Raw genomic sequence first — 12,500 nt, 5'->3', positions numbered from 1 at the left:
ATATAAACAGCGATTTTCTCTGCCTCTCTTACTCTTTTACACCCCCTCTCTCTCTCTCTCTCTCTCTCTCTCTCTCTCTCTCTCTCTCTCTCTCTCTCACGCACACACACACACACACACACACACACACACACACACACACACACACGTACCAAAATACGATGAACCACAGTAAGTAAAAATATCAACATTCTCAAAAAGAAATTTAAGGCGAAATAGCTTTGGGAGAAATATCAAATTTTTTAAAAAAGATTGTTTGTTGTTCAGAGATGTGAACTGGTCAGTGAGCTTTGCGGTCATTCATATCATGATGATGATGTTTGTACATATATATATTCATAATTTAAGTAGTAAATTAATGACCAAGGGTACTCAAGAGGCGAAGTATAAAAAGAAGCTAGGTCAGATGGCAATTAAAGATATTTGGCTTTTTTGAGGTCTGCAAAAATTCTTCGTTTATAAAATGTGTGGGGAGATGTTTGTCCTTGTTTTCTTTATTTTTGTGGGTGGGTTTGAAACTCTTTCGACCATATCCTGTTAAACAGGACCATCACCACCATCACCACACTATCACCAATTCCATGGAGGATCTTAAGCAGAACCCATTCTCTGGCAAGTGTTCGGAGTAGGGACGATAAGAGGTGGGAGGGGTCAACCAGAATATCGTTTTGGTATCTGGAGAACCACAAAAGGATTTGTGAAGATCTGGTGGAAACCCTCCTTCTCTTTCACCACAGAGAAACTCAAATACCTTTTGAATTGTCAAAGCCTCCACCATTCTAAAAAAAAAGTTCTACTTCTACCATTCCAAGATTTCTCTTGGAAGCTCTGGTTCAGAACATGTCATTGCTTTTAGGGCAACTTCCTCACTTAATTCCAGTAGTCACACAAATTCCGAAAACGATCAGCAGACTTGGTCTTGCACCTCTAATTTAGCGATACGTAAAACATCCACCTGAACCCGTTCCTGTTCTTCTCATATAAAACCGTTCGTTTTAAAGTTGGTTTTTAAATATTTCAACTCAGATTTTCTCCAAAATTCTTCGGAGAAACCATTTGTTCAATCCCAAGAAACCAGCTGAGTAAAGACAGACTGACTTTAGTGAACCTCTTTTTTACTTTGTTTAGCCATTGGGCGGCTGCATGAAGGCCACGAGGCCTAGTGGTCAGGGATGGAAGGCTTACGATCATAGGGCCACAGGTTCAATTCGTGAACTGTTCAGCAAGACCAATTCCTAATTTCTGTTTACCATATTTGGTGGCTGAAGGAAGGGGTGTAATACCTAGTAGTGTTTATGGACATCCTTTAACGCGCTTAATTCATCCTTCAAGCCAAGCACCAGAGATCGAAACAATGACCCAGTATTCAGCATAGCCACGCTTTATGAGTGATGCCAATAACAGAGTAGAATACATCACAAATACAGAGTGACGGAGTGCAAGTGTCTCAGTGTTCTGCCGACAATTCTTGACGTAATTCTGGAAGCAGAATCGGCGTAGTTTGAAGACGCTTGATTATGGATGGCATTCCACCCGACCTTTTAAACAGGTTCCGTCTATCGAATTTCCTTCACAAGAATTGAAGCTACCCGAGGACTTGGTAGAAGGTGCCGTGAAGTGCGACTGAACGCGGAACACCATCAATACGAAGACAGCTTTTAAGCACATACATACATACATACATACATACATACATACATACATACATACATACATACATACATACATACATACATGCGTACGCGCGTGCGCCGAAACAATTATCATGCTTCAAACAGTTTACAAGGACGCTGCCACGAGCAAAACACAAGTTTACGAGTGGTTCCCACCCTTTAGGAATGGTCAGTTTTTGCATGACGACCAGCCTCGTTCGGGACGGCCGTCGACCTCCCGAACAAATGAAAACATCACGAAAATTCATGAACTGATCTTGAAGTAGCGTCGTCGAATAATTGACGAACCTGTTGATATGACTGGTGTGTGTCTTGGAGATCCTTCCAACGAATTTTGAGCGAAGAATTGCGAATGAAAAAAGTTGCAGCAAAATTTGTTCCTCGCTTGTTTACGGAAGATCAAAGGCAGTCACGACTGAATTTTTGAACAGAAAGAATAGCTGGAAATTGATCCGAACCTTTTTAGAGGGTCATCACTGGTAATCAAAGCTTTTGCTATGGCTACGACCCGGAAACAAAGCAGCAATCAAGTCAATGAAAGCATTCAGTATCACAACGCCCCCCCCCCCGCGCAAAAAGAGCGTCAAGTGAAGTCCAGTGTCAAGACGATGCTGATTTATTTCATCGATCAGATGAAAAATGTTCGGATCAATTTCCAGCTATTCTTTCGGTTCACGCATTCAGTCGTGAGTGGTTTTGATCTGCCGTGCAGCTCTTGGTGGTCCAAATCGGATAGGCGATCTATGTGGATGTCTTTTAAAAAGCCACATCAGATGCCATGATGGTTCTAAAGTGTAGGTACAGGAGGTGGTCAAACTCTGCATAAAGATTAGACAACCACCATGTATGTATGTATATATATATATATATATATATATATATATATTCTTTTACTCTTTTGTTTCAGTCATTTGACTGCAGCCATGCTGGAGCACCCCCTTTAGTCGAACAGATCGACCCCAGGACGTATGCTTTGTGAGCCTAGTATTTATTCTATCTGTCTCTTTTTGCCGAATGGCTAAGTGATGGGGACATAACCATACCAACATCGGTTGTCAAGTGACGGTGGAGGGACAAACACAGACACAAATAATAAATACATACATATGTCGTAGAAAAGGTGTATCAGAATGTGTTGGGGGTAAACAGAGGTGATTGGCACGTGGATGCCTTCGAAGTAAGTAATGGAATGACATCGATTTATAGTTTAAATAATTAATTTACTGGACTTGCATTTGCTGTTGGTAAACACAATATTTCACTACATTAATTTGTTGTCAAGTGCTACGAGTTGAGAGGAACAAAAACAGGGTACATCTGTGGATATGATGTGGTAGAACTGAATATGTTTGGTGTCTGTGTGTGCGTCGTTCATCTGAGAAAATACTGGTCGGCTATCTCGTGCGCTCTATCTTCGTCCCAGGTCCTTTCTGTCTTTGCTGACTGCTGTATTTATAATCAGCCGTGGCAGCTAGAAGGACAGACATACTGCAAAAGAGATTGTGTCCAAATAGGGCAGCTCCTGTCCATTTGAACTTCACCTGATATGGCTGAGGTCGTAGGTCAAAAGGAGACCATTTATCATTTTTTTGACAGGACAAAGAAAATTTGATTCGTGCCTGTTTGGTCAGTGGTGGCTCAGAGCAGCGAGAATCCTTAGATTCGGTTTCGAATCTAAGCTTGGAGAAAGGAAGTGCTACTTTTTACACACACACACATATGTATTATATATATATATATATATATATATAGATATATATTATATATATATATATATATATAGATATATATATATATATATATATATATTACGTCATATGTAAACAAACATTAGTTTGTTTTTGAAGCGTTGAAATGTATTGTAGAACAAGTAGAAAAATATATTTTCCAACGCGTAAATACTGATAGAACAGCATTTTTAGGATAAAATCCTGTTTAGAGCAGAAGAATTTGTCAGCAGCTGAGGAACGAACACACACACCTCTGATTTCCGGTCAGAGGCTCTCGGGTTTGGTCGCTGACAAATCTTCTCTGCTCTAAAATGGACTTTATCCTGTATATGCTTGCTGTTCAATCAGTATTTATGCGTTGAAAAATATATCTTTCTACTTGTTATATATACATATATAAACGACGGGCTTCTTTCAGTTTCTGTCAACCAAATCTACTCACAAGGCTATAGTAGAAGACACTTTCCCAAGGTGCTATGCAGTGGGACTGAACCCGGAACTATCTGGTTTTGAAGCAAGCTTCTTACCACACAGCCACCCCTGCGCTGAGAGAGAGGGGGGAGGCATTCATGTATGTAGAGTCAGTCTATAACACACACACACATCCCTTTCTTCCTTATCATGACCCCACATAACCTTACAGCCCCAACAATAACACTGACGTGTGGGGTTAGGGATTTCGCCTCTTATCAATATGTATACTGTAAAGCTCAATTGTTAACCAGTTATCTCCCCTAATCCCACTCTTTACCTTCCTTATCCTCCTCTCCTTTTAATGATAATGGTGTCTCTTCTTGTACCGAAAGACATGGATTGTAGGGAGGTTGTTTAGAGAAGAACAGGCGGTTGTCGGAGTGGGAAGTGTCTGGCGAAAGAAGGCGAGATGATACGGCACTTCCCTTTGTGTGTATGCCTGGTGAGCATACACATACATGTGTATGAGTGTCTAATCATACATGTGTGTATGCGCGCATATGCACACTGATATATATACATAAACACACAGTGAGCATGTGTGTGTGTGTGTGTGTGTGTGTGTAATGTTGAACAACAGGTGTCTCCACCTCCGATGTTAATCTCTACGTTCGTCTGTGAGACGCCTCTGACGCAGACGACCTCCCACCCTTTTATCTTTCTCTTACTTCCTTCCTCTTCCTCTTCCTACCCACTTCATTCGCCTCCTTTAAACACACACACACCCACATTCATGTATTGTGCCATTGCTTCGTATGACGTCAAAGTCTTATTTACAATCCAACGAGAGGATGGTTGTTTCAAATGCCATAAGAAGCAGCCAAAAACTCCCTCAAATCTCAAATCACATCCTAAAGTCTTTTGACAAAATAGGTTTATTAGACTGTAAACTCTTATACATACTCATTACGTATGAATACAAAACGGGTTAGTAATGGCTAGAGCGCTTCTGAACATAATTTTGTTGACCAGGGCTCGAACCTGCGGCTAAAGAAGTAACACCAACAAAAATACACACACACACAAATTGTGTGGCGTTTATATATATATATATATATATATATATATATATATAATATATATATATATATATATATATATATATATATGTATGTATGTATGTATGTATGCGTGTATGTATGTATGTATGTATTTATGTAATATTTTACTATAAAATTGGATTTAACCCTAAATCTGATTTTTCCCTGTAATTTTGGATTCATTCCCTAATATTTATTATATATATATATATATATAATATATATATATATATATATATACTTTATTCAAAGCAGCAGAAAATTCAACAAAACCTGTTACTCTGAGTTTCCCGTTGCCGTTCGTCGGACAGTTTTTGCTAGATATATATATATATATATATATATATATATATATATATATATATATATATATATATATATATATATATGTATATATATTTACTACCCACAAGTATATATATACGGGTGTGTGTGATTGTGTATAGAAGAATATATTAATAAAAGGAATTCCAACCTTGTCTGATTTTCACGTTTTATTTACAATCTTATAATGATATAAGATAATATAATAAAATAAAATAAAATAAAATAATAGAATGTTAAATGTTCATTCTGATTGAACTAGTACTTTCATGCATTAAATTCTGCAATCTTCAGGTTCATGTAGTAGTGGTGACAGTCAAAAATTGTGAAGCATGACTGTCACCACTACTACATGAACCTGAAGATTGCAGAATTCAATGCATGAAAGTACTAGTTCAATCAGAATGAACATTTAACATTCTATTATTTTATTTTATTATATTATATTATATTATCTTATAATATATCATTATAAGATTGTAAATAAAACGTGAAAATCAGACAAGGTTGGAATTCCTTTTATTAATATATATATATATATAATATATATATATATAGATATATATATATTATATATATATATATATATATATATACATGTAGTGTATGTGTGTGTGTGCATGTATGTATATACGTAAGTATGTATATAAAACATATATAATATACATATAACATGTATAATATATATATAATATAGATATAATATGGAGCAAGAGAGGGCAGTAAAGCTGAAGGCCAGATGAAGAGGATGAGCAGTGATTTGGCCACCTCAGCTGACCCCCAACGGGAGGATGTTTTACGGTTCAGGGTCAAAACCTCCGATAATCGTTGGATATCGGCTGACATGAATTCCACCTGATCAAAGCTCTATTCATTTTGGCGAGTGGAAGAAAAAGGAAGTTCTTCTCGGTGTCATTAATAACATAATACATTGTGGATATATATATATCAGGCGTAGGTGTGGCTGTGTGGTAAGAAGCTTGCTTCCCAACTACATGGTTCTGGGTTCAGTCCCACTATTTGAAACCTTGGGCAAGTGTCTTCTACTGTAGCCAAGGGCTGACCAAAGCATGGCTGCAGTCAAATGGCTGAAACAAGTAAAAGAATAATAAAAAGGCGCACGAGTGGCTGCATGGTAAGAAACTTGCTTACCAACCACATGGTTCCGAGTTCAGTCCCACTGCGCGGTGCTTTGAGCAGCAAGTGTTTTCCTCGGGCCGATCAAAGCCATATGAGTGGATTTGGTTGAGGGAAACTGAAAGAAGCCCGTTTATATATATATTTATGTGTGTGTTTGTCTTTGTGTCTGTGTTTGCACCCCCCCCCAACTATGATTGACAGCTGATGTTGGTCCGCTTACGCCCCCGTAATTTAGGAGTTCGGCGAAAGTGACTGATAGAATAAATACTAGGCTTACAAAGAATAAGTCCTGGGGTCGATTGTTCAGCTAAAGGTGATGCTCCAGCACGGCCGCACTCAAATGACTGAAACAAGTAAAAGAATATATATATATATTTTTTTTTTTTTAAATATATATATATACCTGCATACACACACATATATATAGTAGGGTTAAATGAAATAATAATAAAAAATATTGGCATAATATTTTCCCTACGAAAAATATGTTGGATATAGAATTATTCTATGTTGCCATTATTCTTTAGTACCATTATTTTTGCTACCATTAGTCTATGGTGCCAATTTTGATCGTTACCATTATTCTTCTGTAGCATTATTTTTTGGCAAGGAAACTCTTCGTGTTTTTGAAATAATTCAATTTCATCTGTGAAAGCAAATACTCGCCCATTCACAACTGGTTCCATTTGTAGGGGAATCTGTCTCTGTGTGTATGTATATCAATATATGTGAGTGAGTGTGTGTGTACGTGTATGTGGTGTGTGTGTGTGTGTGTGTGTGTGTGTGTGTGTGTGTGTGTGTGTGTGTGTGTGTGTGTGTGTACAAACACACATGTACACATACATATATGAATGCATTCACGTGTATTAATATGAATTTCATTCTCAATAGCCTTTCGCTCTTCCTGTTATCGATCAAGTGTTGTCGATGGCGTCGGCGTTGTTCCTGTAAGCAAAAAAAAAAAAACAATGTCTAGACTGCTGGTTCCTTAAATATTTCCTCAGCGCCAACATTGTCCAATGTCTTCAGACCCCCAAAATAGAGGCGGTTTTATCCCTTTAAAGCAACCACCACTTATCATCATAGTCCTCCATCTTCTGTGTGTAATGTGTATATAATTCTACACAGTTCGCATATAGATACAAACATTCGTGTGTGTGTGTGTGTGTGTGTGTGTGTGTGTGTGCTTAAGTTTGGTGGGTGGGGCTGAGTCTGTCGGACAGACAGTCATGTGTACGCTTTGTGACATCAGATGCTCAAGGTCAGCTAGTTTTCTTTTCTTTTCCAAACATATGCACACACACACACGCACACACACACAAATATTGTATTTCTATTCCTGTGGTGTTTATGTATGTATACGATGTATGAATGATTTGATGGGGAAAGAATAAGGCCGTTTGTTGATCTTCCAATGTATGTGTGTATATGTGTATGGATGTAAGTATGTCTATCTATCTATCTATACATATGTATATAAATATATATGTATATATATATATATATATATATGTATATATATTCATACATACATACATACATACATACATGCATACATACATATACATATATATACATATATACATATATACGTATACATATATATCTATATATATGCATATACATATACGTATGCGTGCACGAACACACACACACATACACACACACTTCTGGAATTGGTATATGATACGACCCGAATGAAAGAAGGGAGTGGGGGGCGATGGTTGGGGGATGTCTTGAGGTGCCGAAATCTTGGCGATCACCAGTCGACTTCTGATAAAATAGTTAGTCATAGAATATAAACTGTATGTGTGTGTTCGTGCGTGTGAATGTGTGCGTGTGTGTATTATGCAAGTATGTATGTGTGTGTGTGTGTGTGTGTGTGTGTGTGTGTGTGTGTGTGTGTGTAGTCATGTGTGTCTTTAATATACATATACAGTAGCCCTTGGCTATCGCGGACGTTACGTTCCAAAACACACCGCGATATGTGAACATCCGCGAAGTAGAAACAGTACTGTACTTTTTTTTACGATTTTTATAATTTGTATATATTAATTTTATTATTAATGTAAAACAACACCACGGAGGAATGGACATACGCTTAAATAATAAACCGCGATAGGTGAACAGCGATATGGCGAGGGATTACTATATATATATATATATATATACCTTCGAAACACGCATTGAGTCGAACCAGGGGCAGCTGATGAAGGAGAATTTTCCTTGTATTGTTTGACCTGTACTCTATTTTTCGTTGTTAAAAAAAGTCCGTTTCCTTGTTTGATTTTATGTTTTCGTTTCTCGCTGTGTTTATACGTTTTTGTTGGTGTCTGTATCATATATATATATATATATATATATATATATATATATATATATATATATATATATATATATATATATATATATATATATATATATATATATATATATAGTACTATTGTGTCTAGGGAGAGTCATTTTCTTTTTGTGCCTTATAATGTAAAACACACTCACCGGTCAAATTTCCACTTATTTCTTATTTTTATTTTCCTAAAATGTTCGTTGCGTCTTGCAAACTTTTCAATAGTCGTGCCTGCCTACGGACAAGTCTGGCAGACTGTCAATGGACAGCCCACAGAACTATGTCCAGACCATGCAACAACACATGAGTAGCATGAGAGAAGTTACACCACAAGAACATGAAAGAGTGGAAAAACTCCTCAATGCACACTCAATGGGAATGTGGGGCAACATACTCCAACCTATAAACAGGAGGGCACACAATTTCCATACTTAAAAAAGAGAGAGTTAAGACTATTGAAAAGGTTGCAAGACGCAACGAAAAATTTAGGACAATAAAAATAAGAAATAAGTGGAAATTTTACCGGTGAGTGTGTTAAATTATAAGGCACTAAAAGAGAAGGACTCTCCCCAGACATAATATATAATATATAATATTATATAATATATATATATATATATAAAACAATACTGGGAGAATAAGAAACGGAACGAAGCGAACGAATCGAATCGAACCCGACGCGAGGGCGCTGTCAAACAATAGTGTATAAATAAAAAAATATATGCATACATACAAAACATATATGTACGTACCTACATCTACATGTATGTATACATGCATATATAAATATATATACACGTGAGTACAGGACACCACAACTAGACGTAGAACTCAATGAGAAACGAAAAACGAAAACGGAAAAACCATTTTTTTACAACAGAAAAACAGAGACGTAGAACTCAACGAGAAACGAAAACGGAAAAACCATTTTTTTACAACAGAAAAAACAGAGTACAGGACATACTACACAAGGAAAAATCCCCTATCATCAGCTGTCACTAGTTCGGCTCCAGCGTGTTTCGAAGGCAAGACAGGACACGACTCGCCAAACTAATCCTTCCTGCGAGAGAATTAAAATAAAATTGCCTTTTGGCTTCTGGCTCCACCGCTCCTCAGTTTGTTTCAGCCGGGTTTTTTGTTTGTTTGTTTTTTTTTTGCAGTCTGTTTGATCCGTTCTGCTTGTGTGGTGGCAGTGGTTTCAAGTTCTTCATCTAATTCAGAATTAATGCCGAGTTCCCTTGAGAATTTGCAAGCTTTAGAAAGTGATTTTTTGCTGCTTTCGTATTTGCACGCAAACCGCAGCATCCAATCCTCTGTACTAGATAAGTACTTGTTCATTGCTATTGTGGAGGTCCTATAGTACAGTTCTACGTGCATCCTTCCTATTCCCCCATTACGTCTAGGTAGGTACAGATGATCAACATCTGCTTTTGGGTGCTGCATGTCTTTAGATGTTAGTAGTTTTCTTGTCTTCCTGTCCAGGTGTTGGAGTTATGTAAGATTCCAGTTAATGATGTTAAAACTATATTTGACTACTGGAAATGCCAGGGTGTTAATGGCTTCGATGCGATTTTTGGAGTTGAGTTCAGTTTTTAGTATGAGTCTTATTCTCCTGTAATACTCCTTTCTTATTTTTTCCTTCATAGTGGCATGTTGTATACCATCTCCTTCCTTTGTCCCCGGGTATTTATAGTAATTCTTACAAAGTAGCACGGCCAAGTGGAATACACGTATCGTTATACGCTATAGTAATGGGATGAGCCAATCTAACAACACAACATCAAACGAGGCATCTTTCAAGGTGACTCCCTCTCCCCATTACTTTTTTGCATAACACTGATCTCACTCTCAGCGAACTGAGTAACACCATGTGTGGTATCAAAAAGTATATTATATGGACGATCTGAAGCTGTTTGTTAGAAATGAAAAAAAGTTAGTAGAGCTGTTAACAACTGTTAAATATTTCAGCAATGACATCCGGGTGGATTTTGGCCTTGATATGTGTGACAAAGCAACTTTTGTAAGAGGCAAACTCAGGCAAACATTATTATTATTATTATTATTATTATTATTATTATTATTATTATTATTATCATTATTATTATCATCATTATTATTATTATTATTATTATTATTATTATTATTATTATTATTATTATTATTATATGAGTGAGAGAGCAGTGCATGCCATCAAAGTGACTCTGGGGTAAAATATACGAAGTCCAGTATACCCATCATGACTACCCGTCTGATTAGGCTACACTAGGCACATGCATCACAACCATGTGAGCGCGGCATGGTGATCTCATATCAAGATAAACAGCACATGACCTTGCAGGTGGGGGGGGCAGTTAGAATTTTCTTATTATCATTATTATTATAATAATAATTATTATTATTATTATTATTATTATTATTATTATTATTATTATTATTATTATTATTATTATTATTATCATTATTTCGTTTCTCTTTCAGATTGTCAGAATCACACATATGGTCCCAACTGCCAATTCAAATGTGGTCACTGTTCACAAAACTTCACTTGCAATGAACAGACAGGTGCTTGCAATGGCGGATGTCAAATCGGTTGGTCAGGAAAGAAGTGTGACCAAGGTAATCCATTTCATATACATACAGACACACATACTCACACATACATGCATACATATACATATATACACCCTATGTAAGTATGTAAGTGTGTGTGTGTGTGTGTGTGTGTGTGCGTGTGTGTGTGCCTTTTACCTGAAACGTGAAATTGAGAAAACGAATTTGCTGTTAATAAATTCGGTTTATTGATTGTGCGGACCTTTTAAGAACCTGGAGTTTGTGGGAAAATTCATTTAAGTAAAACTGACCCTTGGTAGAGAAAATGTTGGCAACCTCTGTTCTAAGTGCACCGAGGTTTCTAGAAACCTCTCAGTCACATATGAAATAGACACTGGTGTTAACGTGTCTCGCTGCCATTTTATCAGATCCAGAAAGTCCATAAGAATGACGAAGTGATGATATAAATACTGGGTTTGAACTTGTACCCATTGACTCTGTTCTAAATTCAAGACTAAGAGCGTGTGGGCTTCGTTTTTGTGACTCATAGCAGCTCATGTCTGCATTGTTTTGTACTAGTAAGATCGTTTCTATAAATAATCTTCTAATATTGTAAGGACAACATCTCCAGAAGATGTTTGTTGTTGTTTAATCCACCAAAGATGACACCAAGAACGTGTGTGTGTGTGTGTGTGTGTGTGTGTTGTGTGTGTGTGTGTGTGCGTGCGTGTGTGTGTGCGTGCGCACGTTAAGATGCATGGCCTAGTGGTGAGGGTGTTGCGCTCACGATCGCTAGATCTAGTGATCGATTCCCAGACCGGGCGGCGTGTTGTTTTCTTGATCTAAACAATTCATTTGACGTTGTTCTATTGGGTAGAATCGCTGGCACGTCAACTAAAGTGCTTTGCGGTATATCTTACATTCTGAGTTCGAATCCCAGCTGGCTGAAGGAAGCAACGGAAAACCCTTTCGGTGTTCATCCCAAGTCTAGCCATGGATGGCCGTAGTTCCAGTAATCTACTTATCGGCGACGGGGAAGGGCAGAGACTATCCAAGGTCGTATAGAGAGTGTTGGAGAAGGTTCCTATAACAGCATACATAGACAGACAGACAGACAGACAGACAGACACATATACACAGAAGCCCGCCAGGTGGATTGTATTTGCAATACAAGGGTGCAGCCTCGTATCACACTGATTACCTGAAAATTAAGTTATGAGTA

The 12,500-nt window shown here is 37.4% G+C and overlaps 1 long non-coding RNA gene across 1 annotated transcript in view; it reads left to right on the top strand.

Moving 5' to 3' along the window:
* The window catches only part of LOC118761689, a 28,232-nt gene extending 16,902 nt beyond the window's left edge, over nucleotides 1-11,330 (top strand). Inside the window, exon 2 of the long non-coding RNA XR_004997566.1 lies at nucleotides 11,207-11,330. This is a non-coding gene — a long non-coding RNA (uncharacterized LOC118761689). The remainder of the gene's footprint in view (nucleotides 1-11,206) is intronic.
* Nucleotides 11,331-12,500: the final 1,170 nt, after the last annotated feature.

Source organism: Octopus sinensis, unplaced genomic scaffold (genome assembly GCF_006345805.1).
Source record: "Octopus sinensis unplaced genomic scaffold, ASM634580v1 Contig16450, whole genome shotgun sequence".
Classification (NCBI taxonomy): domain Eukaryota; kingdom Metazoa; phylum Mollusca; class Cephalopoda; order Octopoda; family Octopodidae; genus Octopus; species Octopus sinensis.
This window is presented reverse-complemented; position numbering and strand designations above follow the sequence as displayed.